Here is a 22,667-nt window from a genome sequence, read left to right as displayed (position 1 = left end):
AGTTAGTGTTTAGATAGTGTACTATTACATGAGTAATAGTTGTGAAGAGAAAGAGCAAGGTGTGAATAGGAAGTTGTAGATTCTAAATGGAGGAGTAAGTATTAATAGCAGAGTGCAGTAAGTATTACTGATAAATTATAGAGATGCATTCAATTTTTTTTTGTAATATTAGTACCTAATTCCAGCAAAATGTATACATAAGTCATTGTGTAATTACTTATCAGAATGGGGCATATAAATACATGCAAGTACATATAAAACAGTATTCTTTCTTAGAAAAAAGCAACCGTAAGCCAAATGTCATTTGAGATTTTTATTAACTTAAATTTTTTATTTTGTATTTATTATGTTTATTTAAATTTACAAAAACTGTTATTTTTTTTTTGCATATTGCATAATTTAATCTCCGTCTATAATTCCGATAATGTGTTCATTTTGAAAGATGACATTTAATGTTTTTGGTAGGTGTGGCATAAGAGCCTCTGCAAAGTCATCAATATCTGCTGGAATATTTAGGTGGTCCATTAAAAGTGTATTGCTAATCTGTACAGATTTTAAATGTTCATTGTCTTCAATTTGTATGGTGATGGTACTTTTTTCCTGAGTAGTATTTTCTAGTCCATATATTGTGACTTGAAGTTGTTCTTGGGGTGGCTCTATTTTCTGTGAAAAGAAAAAAATATTTGTTACGAAACCCATTTTTACTGTATATGCGTTTTTTATTGCTATTTTTGAACGTGCTTTTGAGAGAAATAGAAAAGTGTTATAGATGCTGAAGGAAGTTATTCAAGATATTACTGTGAATTGCATTTTTTCTGAGAGGTTGGGAGAGTGTGTATGGTTAGTTAAAGGCAAAGTTCCAAAGTGCGTACTTATGTGTTAGTACTTATGGAATTTATTAAGGAGGTGTTGTATATTTTTGATGCAGAGTGTTTTGAAACGTAATGCAAGATGAACTAAAGGTGAAAGATATTTAGAGAAATGTATGTTTGTTTAGTGCATTATGTGAAAACTTTGAAATAGAATGTGAATATGCAGAGGAAAGTAGTGATATAGTGCAAAGAAATTAGAAGTTAAGTAATAGTTAAGGTAAAAACGAAAAGTGCATTTAAGGAAGTTGTTTAGTAGTATGTGTTCAGAAAAGAATATAGACATAGATAGAGAGTTGGATGTTGCTTTGCTTGAGATGTAGTAATGTATAAATTTGTTGCTATTCTGATTGAAAGTTAGTGCTATATATAAAGTAAGGTATTTGATGTTTGCATGTGTTAGTAGGTAAGGTATAGATAGGGACTAAAATAGTTACTATGGTATGGTTATGGACTAGCATTTAAAAATGTGTGCAAAATTATTAGACCTAAAGATGTAGTATGATCTGCAATGTATTTTCCTACATGTTTTGTATTTTGTCGTTAGGCAGTGAGCTGTAGGAAAGGTAAACAGAAAAGTAGCTAGAGATATTCAGAGAGAGTGTTTTGTATGATTGTATATGCATGTGTGTAAAGGTGATAATATTTTGGTGTGTTATCTATGTGTATGAGAGTTATGTGTACAATTGCAAATTGTATGTTGAAAAAAGAGCAACTGACGTTAGTACGTGTGATATCAAAATGGTGAATTTGTGTTGTGTTCTAGATGTGTAAGTAAGTTCTTTGTAAAGAATGATTTTTTTGTATTTAGAAAAATCTTATTTGAATTTGTACTTACTTGCAATTGTGTATTTCGAGTAGAATTCAATATTTTCTGGTTGTTAAATTCATGCACTGTTAAATGGGTTATTTTGATATAGCTTCCAAGTTCGATTGGAAAGTCCGCCGCGTCTCTCCATAGTGTTATTTTCACTGAGTCTGTTGCATCGTTGACTGTTATCGATTTTAGTTTTGTTTCTTGTCCTCCAATGAATACTGTTTTTGTTTCTTCCTCCTGTTAAATTTGATAAACAATCATTGTTATTTGTTCTTGCATAGATAGTATACACTTGAGCAGTATCTTTGTTTATTGGAGAGAACATGAGAACCAAACGTTTGTTGATTGGTGTTGTGTATTTGTTGTGTAATAGTGTGTGCTACAGTGTGTACGTTAGAGAGTGTGCGGTAGAGAGTATTGTATGGAAGTATATACATGATATAAGTTGTAGGAGAGTGCACATAAAAGAGTAGATAATGATATTCTGTGTAGCTATCAATTTTACAAGTGTTGCGAATAAATAGTACTAATACTTAACAAGTGTTTGAAACTGGTGGGACTGTCCCATGTAATCAACACTTAACAGTGCATTTAGCGTCTCACCTGTATTTTTACAGATTGGTAAATTGTTTTCTCAAATTGTAATAGTGAAATGTAATTGATATTATAAAAGGAGCGAGTAGAGTTGCTAGGATATTGCATGTGGTGTATAGTAAGTATAGTGCTATTAGCAGCAACATTGTGTATTATATTTGATTTTCTACATCGATTAGTCTTAAATATAGCCTTTAGAAGATAATTTTCACTAGTAAATTTTTGTATGATTGTAGTAGATTGTACTAGAGAGTATTGGCAAAGTTTATGTAGCAATGAGTGAGATAGAGAGTGTTAGTTTATAAATCTATGTAATACATTGTAGTGTGTGTAAAAGAGGAGTAAGTAACAGTTAGTACTAGAAATGTTTGTAGATAGCATGTGTGTTGTAGTGAGTGTTGCACATAGTATATAGTAAAGTGTGCTGCTATTAGTGCGTGTTTTAAAGAGTTGGAGTTACCAAATGTGTTTTAGAATGTATGTTATAGTGGTTTGAAGAGTGCTTTTTGAAAGTGTGCGTGGCAGATAGTGTTGCCGATAGTATGTAGGTTTACTGACTATTACACGCAATTGCCAATATGCACCCACATTTTTTTTTATGATACGTACCTCAGATATTGTCCCTAATATGCTCATTAATGACCGTAAATTTGCTTTCCTTATTGTTTTTATTGGAGAAACTGGCGGTGCAGGCGGCTGTAGCAAATATTCTGCTTCTTGGGTTATTGTTTCTGGGATTGTTAAAGGTGGCATTCTTGAAATCTTTGTTTGTTTCGTTAATATTATCACATTGTTCTTGTTGATAAAATTCCGAATTATAATCCCATTCCCTTCTTTTGTCAGCTTGTAAAAATCATCATTGTAGCAAGTTCCTTTTATTGACCCACTTTCATCAGCAAGAGCAATATGGAATAAAATCTTATTTTCTTGCTTTGCGTTTTTGTAATTTGTTTTTGCCGAGCATTTTACTATGTTTGCTCGTATTGCTTTCTGATAAGGTTTGCTTTCCTCGTGTTTTGTTTCCTTAATTTCTTGTATAGAAATCATCTGCAATGAGAGAAAAAATGTGAGTAGACCTTCTGAATATAGCATGCAAAGAAAGCAAATTTCTGAAAGAAAAGAACATACCAATTGACAATTTTAGCTCATTAAACAGCTACCCATAATGCTTTGTGATCGCTATAGTAGGACTCTAGTATACCAAAGTGAGTTAAATTTTCATTAACATATATATGGTCTAAGGTTGAATTGTAGTCTGTTGTGTAGTTTTGTATTTTTTGGTGACATTTAAATTGGTTTTGCATGTATTCTAATAGCAATGTTGCATTGTGCGATAATTGGGCTAAATCTATGTTGAAGTCGCCCATTATTATATATTTGTAGTTTGGGTAAAAGCTCAATACGCTAGTCAATACTTGAAAAAGTTTTTGCAGTTGTACATGTGGTGGTTTGTATATCATCACAAATAAGTAGTTACAATTATTTAAAATTAAAGTAAAATGTAAAATGTCAATTTCGTGCTGTGTTTCATAAATTGGCAAAAGGCAAATATTTTTTCTGTAATAAATAGCAATCCCATGCTTGGTATGCTGATTATGGAATTTATCAAATAGCATCAGATGATAGTGGTGAATATATAATGAATTACTGTTTCCTTCCCTAGTTGTGTTTATTTCAGTGAGACATATAATATCTGCATTCATGATATTTGAGTCGGCTTGTATAGCTTTGTGATTTTTTTGTAGTGAACGTATGTTGTGTACAATAATATTAAAGTTTAGCAGATAATCACATAATTGTGGTACTGATATTTCTAATTGCATATCTGTCCTTAAGCGGGCCATTTCCTCATGAACTTTTGGGTGTACAACTATTTTGTCTTGCTGAAAGTTTTTAATATATATGTTTTCTAATGATTTTGCTCTGCTTAAAGCAACATAATGCAAATGATGTATTTTACTATTGTTAAAATGGATGTAAAGTGGTTCAATAGTTTCTCCTTGTGTTCTATGTATAGTACGTGCAGATGATTGACGTAGTGGGAATTGCTTGCGTATAATTGTTATAAATTTTTGTGTAAATTGAAAATGTCTAGAGATAACATGAATTGGTGTCCAATGAGGTGAAATGTCATTGTGATATATGTGGCTATTTTCCTGTCTTGTTAATTTGCCAACATTTTCTTTATCAAAAAGAATCCATATCACATTTGGAACGCTATTGATAGTTTCTACTAATTCAACTATACCTGTAGCACCATTTGTTAAGCCATCGTTAACATTTATATCGCATGTCAGATCGTATCGTAACTTTAATGCAATATGCAATATAAATGGCAGGCCCATGGTCTTAGTTACATCTGCAGGTAATTGCATTAGTATTTTTTTTTTTACTATTTCGCTTAGGTCAGATGCAACTGTATCTATTGCGGTTGATGTGTAAACAGGATATTTTGTTATATGTTGTAACAAAACTTCATTATTAATATGATTAACTTCTTTGTTTGTTGCCATTATATAAGGGATGGTTTTGGTAATGTTTTGGGATGGGTCTAGCTCGCATGTTTGTATTTGTATAATATCGGCATCAGTTTGTTTTCCTTCTCTTAATCTGTTTAGTAATTGAGCAAATGGTAAGTCATTTAGCTGCCGCATAATTTTTGTCAATTCAAACAACTTAAAGTGTGTTGGCCATAAATTTGTGCTTACTGGTCTGTATGAATGTCTACAATTTTCAAATATGTATGTGTCAAATACTGGTTTTAACTGATAAAAATCTCCAATTGCTAATACGGATATTCCACCAAAAGGGAGGTTGGACATTTTAATTTCCTGCAACCTGTTATGTATAAAATTGAAAAGATTTGCCCCTACCATTCATATTTCATCTATTATTAGCAATTTAAGATGTAATAATTCATTTTGAAGTGCACTCCTGTTCTCATGAGTTAGTGGTTTATGAGTTAGCGATTGCGAAACTGGTATTTTGAATGTACTATGTAGCGTTTTACCATGTATGTTATGTGCAGCTTTGCCTGTTGGAGCTGTAAGCAATACATAAATGTTATCAGGATTTTCTCCTTCTTTGGTATTGTAATAGCGTAGTAATGTTTGGTAAAGGGCTGTAATAAGGAAGCTTTTGCCTACTCCTGCACCACCTGTGCAAAACGTATAGCAAGGTGTTTCTTTTGTTTTTATCCAATGCAAGTGATGGTATATAAAGTTAAGTTGCTCATTTGTAAGATTTTGCATCAAACAGTGATATTGGTCATCTGGCATTATATTATTGGTTAAAAGTTCATCAGTAGTTGTACTTCTAATGCCTAAATCAAATGACAAGTCATATAATAGTGGTTCATTCACTTGAACTTCAGGACAAATGTTTTAGTCGGTTTCTATATCCATTGGAGGTATAAGTAATGCGTCCAATGTACAGTCTCCATTGGCATTAGGTGTTAATGGGGTATTAGGCCTATTATACTTAGTATGATTAGCGTCAACTATGTTTTGAATTTCTAGGTATTTTTCATAATATGTTTCCTTAGTACCAATAATTTGATTTTCTACTCTCCAGGGATAATAAAGCATTAGTAATTCTCTGTAATAATTTTCAGGGTCATTTTTTTTATTAAATCTGCAATAGCGAATAATTTTCTGTTTTTGGCGCTTTGTATAATTTGTTTCTGCAGTTTCATTTGGTATATTAATTTCAAGTTCTTCCTCATCTGAGCTATAAAAGTTATTTTCGGTGAGGAAATTATCATGGTCTGTTGCAGTTTTCTGCTTTCTATTTTTATGATTTTCATTATACATAGATGCATAGTCAGCTAATGTACATGTTTCCAAATCTGTAGGACGCTTGCTGTACTTTACTATAACATTATCATATTGTATGTGATTGGATGTATCAGGTAACAAATTTATAGTCTCAATGTCTTTTAATAAGTAGGTACACTTTTCTGGAGGGCTTGTATTAATGAAAACATACGATCTAGAACTTTTGCGTAAAGGAATTTGAAGTATAAGATAGGCTGCTTCTTGCGCGCTTATTTCTGTACAGTTTAGGAATTTGTTACCTATATGCTTAAGCTGCTCTTTTATGCTTGGATTGTGATAAACCTCTTTTGCTGCTTGTGCAATCAACTTGCTCATTCCACGCTGTGATTTACTAATATATGATACTATATATACGGCACATGCATATGCGTCTAAGATGTATTGTATATCAATGTTTGCTTGCCATGCTTGTAAAATTGTCGTATTGTAGTTATTAATAAAGCATTCCGCTGGTGTTCTTTTTAGGAAAATAGTATTTTTTTCTATAATGCAGCGTATACATATAACATATTGACTTAGATCTAGTTGCATAGTATCTAAAAACTGATTAAAGGAATAATTTGAGAACTCTTGCGTGTTCATAGTCAGGTGGATTAGTTCGATTTTCTGTAAGAGCTCTTGATCAGTTTTGTCTAGTGGTAATGGTTCCAGTATAAAAGTTTCTGGCATTGGATATTTTGGGTACTGGTATTTGCACGTTCTTTTATGTTTTATACGACAATTTTTGGTATGTCCATGCCTTTGTAGGGGCAATAAAGGCTCAATATTTGTATTTTGCGTTTTCGCACAGGTTATATATTTATCTATAAAAGCTGTAACAGTAGTAAGTTCTGAAGTTTCATACTGTGGAGCCGTTTCAATCCATATTATTGCATGTATATGTGGTGATCCTCTTTGTTGGAATTCTACTCTATAAAAGTAATCTATTACCTTGCCAATTGGGTTACTTTCATGCAGTAAAATACAATTAAAGAATTTCCTAACTTGAAAGTCAAAATGTCGTGCACAAGTAATGGGATTTCTTTGTATTAATTTGCATTTTGCCTCCCATGACATATTTTTGAATTCTTCTTCTGTACATTCTTTTTTTTTCTCAGTACGTAATAGTATGTTGATTAAATGATACCATTTAGTTTCTGCTGCTGATAACGTTAAAAAAAATGTTGGACTTTGCTACTCTTAGATCATTACTTCTTAATTCCCATTGACATATTGTACTGTAATGTATTGGTACATGCCTTTCTTTGTTTGTTGGCCTTCGCTTCCCACAAAAGATAGTGGGGAAAGCTAAATATTCAGAATCTTTGTCTTCATATAGACCCCTTGGTGTGTTATATTCAGCAGGTGCTAAGTTAATAATGTTAATGCTGTCTGTAGTTATAGTTTCATTAGTTAGCATAGTATCTAAATTCCCTGCTGCAATGTTGTCTGAGGAATCTGACGTATTGTTTGCATCAGAAGTGTCATTACAAGGTGGTATATTTTCTGGTGTATATTCCCAATCTTTATTAACGGTGACTCCATATTCTTGGAACATACTGCTAGTAGTTGCTAAATATAGAGCTGCACGCTTTACTTTGTTTGGCCTAACATTTTCGAAATGGGTATAGGATTTATAGCTTAATTTGCGTTTTAATTTAATTGGGATCGTCATGTTATCATTAATTTGTCTTGGCAAAACAGTAACAGTTGTCATAACATCGGCAGGGACGTTAACTACTGCACCTGAGAGAGATTTTTGGAAGCCTCGCGGCAGCGTTCTAATTTGTAAAAAAGGTATTCTTGGCGATACAATCTCTCTTCTAAATTATGCAAGTGTAATTCAGGTGGGATATCAGGAAATGTCATCCCATTATAGAAAGAACATGGTGGTATTTTGTCCTTGGCAATATATTTGTAACATGTTCGGCATATATCTTCTGTTTGATATTTACTAATGTTACATTCAATGAATTTAGCCCTTTTTTTTTAACTTGTGCGTTTTTTGGAAACTTTGTTTATGCCATAACTGATTGCAAATAGTGCAAGCATACTCTGGGCCATATTTAATTTCTGTATGGAAAGTACTAATTGTGGCATTTGTTGTCAAAGATGTTATATTTGTGGCATTAAGTGTATTTTCTGGTTCTTGTGCATGCAATCTTTTTCTGTTACAGTTATTTGGTTGGACTTCTATTGCAGCTGGTTGATTGTGAATTGCAGCTTCAGGTGTAAATGTGCTTGTTAGTGCATTGGGATTGTTAATAGGTATGATAGATCCAATATGACTTGTGGTTGTGGAATTCTCTGTATGCATTTGCCTATCGCTGTTGAGTGTTTCTGTAAGTGTATTTTCTAGCTGTAACTGTATAGGTGTGATATGTATAGAGGCATGTAGAGTTACCTTTGTAGTATGGATATACATGTTTCTTATAGGTGTAACTTTTTTCTCCCTATGTTTTTTTTGTGTTGCCTCAAGTGACCATTTTGCAATTTTGTGTATTGTGACTGGAGTGAAGTATACAGTAATACTCATATAATTTGGTACTTTGTTCTGGAGAGCCAACGTTTTGATGTATTCAATAAGCTGCTCAGGTGATTTGATTTCTAAAGCAATAGATGTCTCCTTAGCAGGAGGTAATCATTTCTCATTTTGGCTATTTGAATTAAATACAAAGTATGCATGGCTAGTTTTGAATATTGAAATAGTATATGCATTAAAACAAAGCAATATACCATTGTGCAAATTCATTGAAGTAAGGGTTCTCAAAAGCCTGGCATTTTGCATTTCTGTTTGCTTCCCCTCAATCATGAAGCTCTTTTTTTGCTTAATTGCATATATAATGCTATTGTGCTCTATGTAATTGGGTAAATATTGTGGCTGCATACAATTTTCTTCATTAACAGACTGCATTTCAATATATAGAGCATCTCCAAGTCCCATACTAGATTGCAAGTCTTGACTATCCCAACTATGTGCGGGTTTACAGTAGTTATGTAAAATAGCAAATAGACTATTTTGTACAGATTGTGCACACCTTGATGGTAGTGTAAGATCTGTTTGTGTTTGCTGTTTGTCTGTACTATTTACTACATTTATATTTTGTTGTGTTTGTGCTAAAAAAGTTTGTTCTATGTTGTTCTTGATGTTAGTATGCATTTTGGACAATATAGCATTGGTGTTACTTTGTGGGCTAAGTATTTTGTTACACTGAGTGTTAGGTCTGTTTGTAGGATGGGAACTCTGTGTATATGCGTTAGTATGCAAATCACTTGTTGAGCCTGTCATGTTTTGTGTATGTATGTTTCTTGTATCACAACTTGTGATTCTTGTGTTGTGTATAAGTGTATTTGTAAGTATACTTGCGTATGTTGGAGTATTATGTGAGTTACTTGCATATTGTGTTGTATCTATGCTAGTGCAGGTAGGTAGAGGTAGTTGTGCAGTTGTTATAGGCACAAGGGCATTTTTTTGGGGGGGAATATGCTGAGTAGTAGCTAATGATGCTGATGGCTGTTGTGTATTTACAAGAGTACCTGCCTTTGATCTTCGGAGCGAATGTCTTTCATTTTCTATGCTGTGTGAAGAAATCGGTACATGCTTTAGTAGAATGCACATAAATATGCTTGTGTAATATGGCACTTGCATTTTTTTCTGCTATGAGCATTGCCTTATGTAGTGAATCTTTTTTAATTCTAATTATATCTATTGGAGTTAATTCATATGGTAAGTAATTACTATTGGGTCGCTTTAGACTATATGCCAGATTTGTAATGTACTGTATAAGCCCTTCAAATGATATTTGTATGGTAATACATGTCCCATTTGGGTGAGGCATCCCTGTGCTGTCGCGGCTATGTGAGTCAAATACAAAGTATGAATTTTCACTGTGCATAATAGCTATAAGATACATATCCATGCAAAGTAAAACACCACAATGCAAATTTAGTGCAGCTCTCAATACTGTTTGCATATTTGGCAAAGATGGGTCAAACTGTTTCAGTATATCCCCATAAGAAGGTTGTTTAAGCTTAAGCGAATAGATAGTGTCATTGTGTTGGATATAATTTGGTAAATCATCAGGATGCATAAGGTCTTCTTGATTTATGGAATGCATATCTATATATAAATCATCCCCCAAGTCCATAATGGCATGTAAATCTTCTACAGTCCATGTATTAGCAGGTCTGTAGCAATTGTGTATGATTGCAAATGTGCTGTTTGGCAAACATTGTTTGCCCCGCGAAGTAGGAGAAAATTTGTTATGCCCTTGATGATAAGCTGCCTGCAGTATTTCCATGATATTAATTGTGACACAAAAATAATGTTTAAATAAACTGCCCGCCCTAAACTACCTATTATATGTCTGTATTGTAGTGTTCTCTTTATGCTGTATTTTAGTGTTGTAAGTATCTTGTATCGACTATATATCTGTATGATTACATACAAGTATAATGCTAATTAGCATATATTAATATTTATATACACCTTCAAACTCTTCTGAGTATTTACTATTTAGTTGTGTAGGTAGACAAGTTTTATGTAACTTTCCTTGTGCTGCTAATAATAGTAAGTAATAAACAGATGCTGTTCAGCCAACTGATTTGTGTAAAATAGGTTAGATGTATACCGTAGTCAATTTATGCTATATGCATAGGATTTTCAAATGAATAGAAGTGTTTTCTATGCATGCATTGGGTGTGTGTTTATATACGCTTGTAGTGTTTCCACGAATGGTCTGCTTTAAGCAAAGCTCATTGTTTATTAAATAGCCTGTGAATGATATTTACGGATTTGCAAGCACTAGACTTTATAATCAGCCTATAGCTATAGAAAATCGAGGTTATGCATGCCTAAAACAATGAGTATGTTTCCAAAAGTATATATATATATATATATATTCTAATGATCCCTACTAATTTGTTTTCAGCATAGGCTGATGTGTCAACAATAAATTAAGATACTTTCACCTTGATGTCTTGAAAAGGAATGAGCAACTTCTTACAGTTATCTATGGAAGAATAAAAGCAAGTATTAATGGTGACTTAGCATATTAATATACAGTAAGTTGTCAAATGTAACGAAATTAGGAAAGCATTTGTAGTAATGTCCGATTTAGTACTGAGAAAAGTTTTGCATAGAGTGTATTATAGTATACATAGTTAAGTATGTAGTAAACATTGCTCAGTAGAGGTTTATAAAGTTGGTAGATGTAATAAAAGAAAAACATACTTAGAATTTTTATTCAAAAGAGTAATACAGATGTAATAATACGTAGATGATTTGTAGTGTAAGGTTTCTGTAGAGTATGCTAGAAAAAGTGTTGGGAAATGTAGTATAGTGTAGATAATATGTAGCCAATAAAGTGTACATCAAGAATGTGTAGCAGAATGTCAAGAAAAGAGTAGTAGAGTGTTGTTTTAAGAGTAAAATATTGAAATAGTAGTCTGAACAAAGAGAAACAGTACGGTACGGTACAAAAAAAAGGCGAAAAAAGTAGGCAGTGCTTCACGTAATTCATCCCATGGTAGTATGCAGCATGGAAGTATGCAACATAATGGCGCATGCGCTAGGGTACATGTGCTAAGTCACAGGGGCTAAGTCACACGCGCTAAGTAACACGTGTCAAGCCACATGTGTCAAGTCACACAATGTGTGTGCTGTAAAGAGTAGATGGAAGAGAGTGTGAATGAGAATGTGCGCTAAAGAGTGTGTGGTACAGAATGTGTAATGGAGAATGCATGGTGTAAAATGCATAGTGGGGAGTGTGTGCTATTACTGTTGAAAACAGAGATAGGAAAAGGAAAACATTTGCCACTAAAGTTGACAGTGACTCATGTAAGTAATGCATTGGAGTTTGCAGATTGATTCTCACCTGCATGCTCACTTTCTCATCATCTGTTATTGTCAACTTATAGGTGCAAAGTATGGAAAATCAAGTGAAACAAAGAGGAGAATAAAGAAGAGGCAGTGTGTAGTATACATAAAGGAGTAGCGAGAGGAGTAAGAGTAATGTATGTAGTGAGGCTAATAAAGGCAATAGAGATGTAAGCATTAGTTGTGGTGCATGTTGAAGAGATGTACATAAAAATGTGTACAACAGGTAGTATGGTAAAGAGTATGTAAAATCATAGTGCGTGAGAGAGCGTGTAACAGAGAGTGTGTGACAGACTGTGTGCAGCAAAGCGCGTGCAACAGAGCGTGTGCAACAGAGCGCGTGCAACAGAGCGCGTGCAACAGAGCGCGTGCAACAGAGCGCATGCAACATAATGCCACACGCTCTATGTTATACGAGCTAAGTTACATGTGCTAAGTTAAATGTGCTAAGTTCCACGCGCTAAGCCACATGTGTCAAGTTACACAATGAGTGTGCTGTAGAGAGAGGATATAAGAGAGTGCGAATGAGAATGTGCGCTAAAGAGTGTGAAGTGTGGAATGTGTTGAAGAGAATGCACGGTGTAAAATGCATGGTGGGGAGTATGTGCTATTACTGTTGAAAACAGTGATAGGAAAAGGAAAAACTTGGAGAAAAAGTTGACAGAGCCTCACGTAAGTAACACTATTGGAGTTTGCAGATTGGTTCTCACCTGCATGCTCACTTTCTCATCATCAGCTATTGTCAACTTATAGGTTGAAAGTATGAAAAAGCAAGGAAAACAAAGAGGAGAATAAAGAAGAGGCAGTGTGTAGTATACGTAAAGGAGTAGCGAGAGGAGTAAGAGTAATGTATGTAGTGTCCAAATAATAAAGGATAGTAGTGAAGATAAAGGCAGTAGAGATGTAAGCATTAGCTGTGGTGCATGTTGAGGAGATGTACATAAAAATGCGTGTAACAGGTAGTATGGTAAAGAGTATGTAAAATCATAGTGCATGAGAGAGCGTGTGGCAGAGAGCGTGCAAGAAGTGCATGCAACAGAGCGCGTGCAACAGAGCGCGTGCAATAGAGCGCGTGCAACAGAGTGCGTGCAACAGAGCGCATGGAAAAGAGTGTTTGTAGAGAAGTAAACTATATTACTGCTGGAAACATTGACATAGGCAAAGTAAAAATTCCCAGGAAGTGTTGAGTGTTTCATGTAAGTAACACTATTGGGGTTTGCAGAATACTTCTTACTTGTATGTCCACTTCTTCATTATTAAATTTTGGCAGCATATAGCTTGAAAGTATCCCGAAATAAGGATCAAAAAGAGGCGAGTAAAGAACAACACTAGTAGAACTGTAAGCATTAAGTATGATATATGTATAGGAGGTGTGTCTAAAAAAGTGCGCTCTAGAGTGCATGCAGTAAAATTTTGCGTGTTAAAGAGTGCATGTTAAAGATTGTATGGTAAAGACTGCATGGTAAATAGTGCAAAGTAAAGAGTGTCTGTAGAGAACTAAACTATATTGCTATATAATAAATCCAACAACTTAAAAGTTGACAGCGCCTCATGTTATTAACACCATTGGAGTTTGCCGATTGGTTTACACGTGCATGCTCATTTCCTCATCAACAGCTAATGCCAAATGTGGTATTATACTCACTTTTTCAACATGTTACACAGGCATTTACACAAACCTACACAAACATACACACTGCTTCATTCAACTGTCAATTTGATTACTCCATGGAAACTTTCCATTTTGCTCAGTTCTTTAAAAGCAATAATACATTATTTGATTGAGCACAGCCATCTATTGCTTTTTTTGGCTCATCTCTTTTCTCTCCCCTTTTCCATAGCCAGCTATTGTAGAAGAGGTTTGTTTCCCCAAACAGGCCCAACCCTTTTCAGATTCAGGGGCGTCTTTTTTTGCTACTTTTCTCTTTTGGGCCGCCTGACTCATCTTTGCTGGTGGGCGTGTTTTTTTTTTATCTTTGCCCTTTTTTGGCTCATGTTTATGTCTGTGGCTGTGAGGCAAAGTCTTCCTGAAGCAGTATGGTAAGCAATGTTTTATGTTTTTTGTTGTTTTGTTGTTTGCTTGCTTTTTAACTAACTTTATCTTTGTTTCTAGAGCTTCAGTGGTCTGGGTCGTTCATGTGCAGCGGCGTGCAGGGAGTGCTTTCCCCGGTAAGTATGGTGCTGTTTGTGGGACTTAGGTAAGGCATATTGTAAGTAACTCTTTTTTTTCTGTTTGTTTACAGGGCTTTAGCGGTCTGGGTCATTCCGGTGCAGAGGCATACATGGAGCGCTTTCCTCGGTAAGTATGGTGGTGTTTGCGGGACTTAGGTAAGGCAGATTGTACGTTTTGTAACTAACTGTGTTTCTCTGTTTGTTTACAGGGCTTCAGCGTTCTGGGGTGCTCCGGTGGCGAGGCGTACATGGAGCGCTTTCCCCAGTATGTATGGTGCTGTTTGGGCTATGCATGTAGTAAAAAAAGCAAGCATTAGCTACGATGTTTAAGAGGTGTGCCTAAAAATGTGTGCAGTAAAGTACGTGTATTGAGAGGGCGTGGGGAAAGAGGGCGTGGGGAAAGAGTGCGTGGGGAAAGAGGGCGTGGGGAAAGAGGGCATGGGGAAAGAGGGCGTGGGGAAAGAGGGCGTGGGGAAAGAGGGCGCAGGAAAGAGGGCGCAGGAAAGAGGGCGTGGGGAAAGAGGCCGCGGGGAAAGAGGGCGCGGGGAAAGAGGGCGCGGGGAAAGAGGGCGCGGGAAAGAGGGCGCGGGAAAGAGGGCGCGGGAAAGAGGGCGCGGGAAAGAGGGCGCGGGATAGAGGGCATATAAAGAAATAGTCTATTAATGGTGAAAACATTGAGGTAGCTACAGAAAAAAGTTGCCAAAAAACTTACACAAAAAAGTTGACAGTGCCTTACATAAGTAACACCATTGGATTTTGCAGATTGTTTCTCATGTGCATGCTAACTTTCTCATCATTAGCTATTGCCAACAAATAGGCTGAAAGTGTGAAAAATGAAGGGGGAAAAAAAAGTGAGAATAAAGAAGACAGTATGTAGTCTACATGAAGGAGTAGAGAGAGCAGTAAGAGTAGTGTATGTAGTGTTTGCCTGATAGTAAAGGATAGGAGTGAGGATAATAAAGGTAGTAGAGTTGTAAGCATTAGCTATGGTGCATGTAGAGGAGATGTGTATTAAAATTTGCATAGTAGGTAGTATGTTAAAGCGCATGCCAAAAGATCGCGTGTATGAAAGTGTGTGGCATAGAGTGTGTGGTAGAGAGCCTGTGGTAAAGAGCTCGTGGTACAGAGAGTGCCATAGAGGCTGTAACTAGAGTGTATGCAACAGAGCCCATGCACCATACTGTCATATGCGCTAAGTTACACGCGCTAAGTCACACAATGAGTGTGCTGTAGAAAGTGGATGGTAAAGAGCTTGTGGTACACAGAGTGCCATAGAGGCTGTAACTAAAGTGCGTGCTACAGACCCATGCACCATACTGTCATATGCGCTAACTTACACGCGCTAAGTTACCCGCGCTAAGTCACACGCGCTAAGCCACATGTGTCAAGTTACACAATGAGTGTACTGTAGAGAGTGGATGAAAGAGAGTGTGAATGAGAATGTGCGCTAAAGAGTGTGTGGTGTGGAGTGTGTTTTGGAGAATGCATGGTGTAAAATGCATGGTGGGGAGTGTGCGCTGTTAGTGTTGAAAACAGGGATAGGAAAAGGGAAAAATTGCAAAAAAAGTTGACAGTGCCTCACGTAAGTAACACCATTGGAGTTTGCAGATTGGTTCTCACCTGCATGCTCACTTTCTCATCATCAGCTATTGTCAACTTATAGGTTGAAAGTATGAAAAAGCAAGGGAAACAAAGAGGAGTATAAAGAAGAGGCAGAGTGTAGTCTACATAAAGGAGTAGCGAGAGGAGTAAGAGTAATGTATGTAGTGTACAAATAATAAAGGATAGTAGTGAAGATAAAGGCAGTAGTGATGTAAGCATTAGCTGTGGTGCATGTTGAGGAGATGTACATAAAAATGTGTACAACAGGTAGTATGGTAAAGAGTATGTAAAATGATAGTGCGTGAGAGCGTGTGACAGAGTGCGCACAACAGAGCGCGCGCAACAGAGCGCGCGCAACAGAGCGCGCGCAACAGAGCGCGCGCAACAGAGTGCGTGCAACAGAGCGCGTGCAACAGAGCGCGTGCAACATAATGTCACACGTGCTAAGTTACACACGCTACGTTACACGCGCTAAGTTACATGCGCTAAGTTACACGCGCTACGTTACACGCGCTAAGTTCAGTGGCGGCTGGTGACATTTGAAAGTGGTGTGGCGTAAAACAATTGTTGTACTTCACTGCGGCGAGCGAGCATGCGAGCCTGAACCACCTACGGGGAGTTTGGGGGTTCAAACCCCAAGAAATTTTGTTTTACAACCCCACACCCCAATGAAGGAGCCGCCACAGGGAGAGGATGTGGTTTATGTCCAGAGCTGCCAACTTTGGATCCAGGGAACCAGGCTAAAGTCTCGGTGTCAGCTCAACATCCTGTGAGTCTGGGCAAATCACTTAATCTCCACATGCCATGGTATAAAACAACATGAACGTGCTTGTGCAATGCAACTGTTGCTCATGTAAATTGCTCCAATACATACCTTTGTGTCGAGATTGGGCTATAGAAACTGCAACAACAAAAAAATCTCTGCCCTGGATGGTCACTATGTAGGCACCAAAAGTCACTGTGGCGGAACTATATACCCACAAGATGCTTTTTCAACTCACCAAACCTCTGAAATGTTAAATAATTAGCCCTGATGCATAGTTATCTACTTTGCAGTTTCAAGCAGTCCACCCAAGGCCTGTCAGTGTGTCAACAATTTTGAGAGAATAATGACAGTGAGCAGAACACAGTTAAGCAGGACAGGGTTATATAGGCTTACATACATGCGTTTATATTGAATGGAAAGATTTGTGGTTCTCAAAAATATAAAAACATGTAGAAACCGCAACATCTCATCGAACGGGGAGGATGCAAAAGATTAACACGCCATGCGGCACATTTATTGGACAATAAAATAATATCATCATTTCGATCATAGCATAAGCACACAGGATCCGGTGAACCCAGAAACGAACTGCACAGCGACACTACCTGGACTAGTTTCTTGAATTTGATTTTCAAGCTAATACTGGTGACGGAAAGCATACTGGAAAGCTGGAGGGGTTCAGTGATCCATCGCATCTTCAAGAGCGGGTTAGCCAAATCCCTTAGTAACTACAGGTTGATATCACTTCTCAATGTGGACCTCTAATTTTTGTCAACGTTACTAATGCAAGATCTACAGGAGTGGGCGACAGAGGCAAAAAGGCTGCCAAAGAACCAGACAGGGTTCATTAAAAAGCAAAGAACATCCACTAACCTAACGGCAGTAGGTCTCCTAATGAACAGAGCATGTGACACAAGACGCCGTTATTCATGTGCTTTGTGGACAAAAACATATGTAGATATATTCAGTAACGTTTCTGCTCGTACAATAAATATGTATGTGTGAACCCACAGACACAAACCCACGCACAACACAAATATCATAAATATGTATTTGCTTATCTGACAAAATATTCATCTATACAAAACAAATGTTTGTTTAGGAGTTCAGGTTGCAGTGGGCTCATACTGGAGCACTTAGAGCAAAGTAAAAAGTCTCAAAATGATTAAAACACATTAGATAAAGAACTTTTTGAAATAATCACATCAACTGCGGGAGTTGGAGGCCCAACACCTTCATCCTCATCATGGTGGGGGTTTCCTTCCTCTGCTCTCATGAGTTGCCTTTTCTTGTTCTGCACTGCCACATGCTGCACTCTTGTGTCCTGTCCTATCCTGCGCTCCAGTCTCACACACTGCGTGTCTCTGCAGTTCTGGGCTGATGCCACAGCCTATGCTCCTTCCCCTGATGCTATCAGCCTCTGGCTGTGCTCTCTCCCATTGTGGGCTTCTCCCCATCACTCCCAGCCACCTTGACCTCGTGGCCACCCTTCCTGTGCTGTCCCTTCCTGCACTCTACCATCCTGCTTTAAAGAAATGTGAATGATATTACTACAAAATAATGTGTTTTTTTTTATTATGGGCTCTTGTGCTTTCCTCATCCAGTGCTCTCTCCATGCTATGCTTTTCTAAGGTGTGCTGTCCAGTCCTGTCCACCCCAGCTGTGTCCCGGTCACTTTTCCATGAACCCTATCCGCTCTAGGCATCCGTCCATGTCATAAACTGACTCCCATCGATCTCGTTATCTATATTCCCCTTCCCTGCACACCCTCACCAGAGGCAGAGACCTAACAAAGAGAAAGATGCCTGGGTGCCCATCAGTCACTTGTTGGAGACAATTAATGCTGCACTCCTCTAGCATTCTGTGTTCAACTGAGGTTCACATTCTGTCAAAATCAGTGCAGGTCACAAAAAATGTATTGGATGTATTCCGGTTATTCCTTAAAATCGGATTATAGAATATAAAGCCACAATTATTTTACTTCTACCAAAAGTATACAAATTAATAACACATACATATAACATTCACCCTTTTGCACATAAACGTGATGTGAAGACAATCGTATACATCATTAAGCAGCAAAATAGTTAGTTGTAAATGCCCTTCTCAAATTGTACATTCAATTAATTGATTTTACCTAAGGCAATTGGCCTTCATTTCTGTGTCCTCAGTAACTAATTCATAAAACAAAATTGAACTTATCTGTTAGTAAAAAGTTTACCTATTTCTAATGTGACCTTACCAGATCTTCTTCCATAAGCACCAACTAGCTTTGAAAAAATTACAATTCTTGTTTTTTTGTTTGAGAATAACCCAGGCCCTGATCAATCCAAACAATCATTTGCTACACGTAGAAACGTTTTTGGGTTGGGAAAAACACACGCATTACCATAGAACCTCTTGGCACTGAATGTAACTACCCATTAATGTATACTGGAGTGGGCGGAAGGAAAATGTGAATGTCGCCTACCATAGAGTAATGGATGAGCTTTGGATGAAACCTCTTTAAGTAACTATGCCATGCATGTAATCAAAAAAGTCAATTTGTCTGGCATTGAACCCTTTCAAATTTTCTTAGTTTTATCTTGGAGACACCTGTAGACATCAAGCGCCAGTGTCGTGGGGGGGGTGTCGCGCAGGGGAGGGGGGGGTGTCGCGCAGGGTGTCGCGCGGGGGTGGTGGTGTCGCGCGGGGGGGGGTTTAAATAAAATCCTACCTGTCCTGAGCAGGTCCGGGTCCGCGCCGCCTCAGGTATGTTACTTCTGGCACCAACTAACTCACTGGAACGAACAGCCCATCAGTGCTGGCTTGCAAGACGCCTCTCAGCCAATCCTGGTGCTGGAGCAGCACCGGGATTGGCTTAGAGCAGGCTTACGCTCCGCCCGCCTACCCATTAGGAGACCGAGGTTTGAGCCTTGGCTCAACCTCGCTCTCCTAATGGGCATGCGCCAGACTCGGGAAACACTAGTGCGCATGACTGGGCACGGTGCAAAAATCGCCCTCCGTACCCACTCATGCGCACTTGTGTGCTGCTGGCTGCCTGTCAGTCAACATGACGCCAGACCGCCCACCCCCTTCAGACTCTGAAGGGGGGTGGGCGGTCCAACGTCATACTGACTGACAGTTCTCCCTCACAGAGGAAGCTGCGGGCGCGAGGCGCGGGCAGGGGGGCAACGCCCCAACGCCCCCAATGGACGGACCGCCACTGGCTAAGTTACACGCGCTAAGTTACACGCGCTAAGTCACACAATGAGTGTGCTGTAGAGAGTGGATGGAAGAGAGTGTGAATGAGAATGTGCGCTAAAGAGTGTGTGGTGTGGAGTGTGTTTTGGAGAATGCATGGTGTAAAATGCATGGTGGGGAGTGTGCGCTATTACTGTTGAAAACAGGGGTAGGAAAAGGAAAAAATTGCAGAAAAAGTTGACAGAGCCTCACGTAAGTAACACCATTGGAGTTTGCAGATTGGTTCTCACCTGCATGCTCACTTTCTCATCATCAGCTATTGTCAACTTATAGGTTGAAAGTATGAAAAAGCAAGGAAAACAAAGAGGAGAATAAAGAAGAGGCAGTGTGTAGTATACGTAAAAGAATAGCGAGAGGAGTAAGAGTAATGTATGTAGTGTACAAATAACAAAGGATAGTAGTGAAGATAAAGGCAGTAGAGATGTAAGCATTAGCTGTGGTGCATGTTGAGGAGATGTACCTAAAAATGTGTGCAACAGGTAGTATGGTAAAGAGTATGTAAAATCAGTGCATGAGAGCGCGTGTGACAGAGCACGTGCAACAGAGCGCGCGCAACAGAGCGCATGTAACATAATCCTCACACGTGCTAAGTTACACGCGTTCAGTTACACGCGCTAAGCTACACGCGCTAAGTCACACAAGCAGTGTGTATGTAGAGAGTGAATGGAAGGGAGCATCAAGGAGAAAGTGGGCAAAAGAGTGCATGGTATGGAATGTGTAACGGAGAATGCATGGTGTAAAGTGGATGAGGAGGAGTGTGTGTGAAAGACTAGAGTTAAGCTGGTAATAAAGAGTGTTGCGCGGTAAGGAGCATATATATGCAGTATGCAAAAAACTGGTAATGCCGCACTTAATTGCCAAGCAGTACATGACATTTTTAAGCTATAAACCAGATGTTCAGACTGAAAAAATGCATTGTATTGCAAAGCGTGATAGCCAAAAAACAATTGCGCAGTAATATCTGCATTACTCCGGGTAATACATACATCAAGGGCAATGTCTGTACAGCAAACAATGAAATTAAGTAACCATTGAGAATCAATGTAATTATTTTGAAAAGGATACCTAGTCCCGCAAGCGTAAGTTGTGAAACCCCTTCCACCCCCCCAAAAGGATAACAAACATCACACATTATAATGCCACTGCTGGTATAAGGATAAGCCCCCCCCTTTTGGCCCCCTCATCACACACTTGTTTCAGTTTGTTGAATTAGTATAGAAGCCTCACAGAGTTAATTAAGGTAAATACGCGTTTTAAATGGAACATATAAAAACAATGTACCTTGAAAGCATATGCAAAGAAGCCGAAAAGGAAGATGGTAAATGTATTCAAATGTATAGCATGACGAATAGAAATAAAGGCAAATCTATTGAATGCGCGCACCATAACTGCAATCATAGCCAAAAAGTGAGATACAAAAGTAGACATGCACAACAAAACCTTTGACAGAAACGTTTCGCATCACGAAACACATTTTGGCAACAAAAGTAAAACAGTTGTAACACATGTAACGAACAGTAGCAAGCGCATTAAAATTCAAAGGCTGCTAAATGTGTATATTAGGGTATAATTGTAGATGACTGGCAACAGTAGCAAGTTTGTAATGCAAGCGAGGCTAAAGTATCTTATGCAGAGAGTGCTTCAGTTAGGATGAAATACACGGCAAACGAAAGCAAAGTGTTACCGTAATGAGGCTAGCATTAGTGTTGAAAGCAAAAACAGCAAGTCAATGTATTGCGCGTGCAGTTTCCCTTGTAAAGTAGGACTAATATGTTAGGCATGCAGTTCGGATCAAAGTTTAAAAAATGGCGGCATCTAAACGTAACGCTTGCAAATGAAAGTCAGCAAGATATCAAACGATGGCGAAGCGGTACCGTAATGTATATAGTAATAGCGGCGAAAGCAAAAACAGCAAGGTAATGTGGTGTGCGTGCGTGTCCCTTCTAAATTCAGCCCAATATATGATAGCGAATTTTTTCGTTGCAGATTTTAAATAAAAGCGCGGCTTTGAAAATTAAAAGGCATCAAGATACTCAGCGAACTTTGCTAACTAAATAGCGCATAACATGTTTGCAAAGGTTAACATTGTAAAACAACTGCACTTGACATTAGCAAAACACGATAGAAAACGTTCAATGAGTTTATTTTAAAAACGGCAATACAATTGAAGTTGCTTACCTTTTAGCAATAGAGATAGTTTAGCTCGTACCGGATGGCATGGACCCAAGAAATGTTTTCGAATGGCTGCTCTTCGAGTTTAAGTACAGTAAAACCGGAGGAAAGGGGAGTTACTTTAAATGAATAACAATAGAGTAGTAACACTTGTTTACGAACAGCACGTGTGTGAAATGTTGGTGTCTAGCCGTATGCTAATGTTTGGGTGGGGGGCTTCCTTGGAAGGATGAAAGGAATGTCTGCCTGAGAGTGTGTGCTATTGTTAGTGAGGAGGTGTGAATTCCAGGCGAATCGAATGTGAAAGCATGCATGGAACAGATAGCGATGCAGTAAAAGGAAACGCGGCTCCAACCTGTCTGACCGCGTACAAAGGGGTTTTCAAAGGGAATTCACTGCAAAAGCGCTGTAAAGCTAAAACCTACTCAAAGAATACGAGACATTATAAATACAGGCAAATAACGAAAATAAGTAAAGAAACTTACCTTTAGATGCCATACCTAAGACCCGCAAAAAGAATAATACCTACAGAGTAAAGCACTTTATGCACGATGCTGCACGTGAACGGCAGGCCCGAGGAAGTCCCTGTTAAAAAAAAAACAAACAAACAGCAACATACATACCGGCTAAAGTAATCTTTGCACGACGCTGCCCAGGGACGGATCGGACCGGGGAATCCCTGTAAAAAAAACATTAAAAATAAAAGCGTTAGATAAGGGACAGACAAGATGCTTTACTA

The sequence above is a fragment of the Triturus cristatus genome, chromosome 1_2 (genome assembly GCF_964204655.1).
Source record: "Triturus cristatus chromosome 1_2, aTriCri1.1, whole genome shotgun sequence".
In the NCBI taxonomy this organism is placed as follows: domain Eukaryota; kingdom Metazoa; phylum Chordata; class Amphibia; order Caudata; family Salamandridae; genus Triturus; species Triturus cristatus.
The sequence above is the reverse complement of the archived record's forward strand: the minus strand, read 5'-3'. Positions refer to the sequence as shown.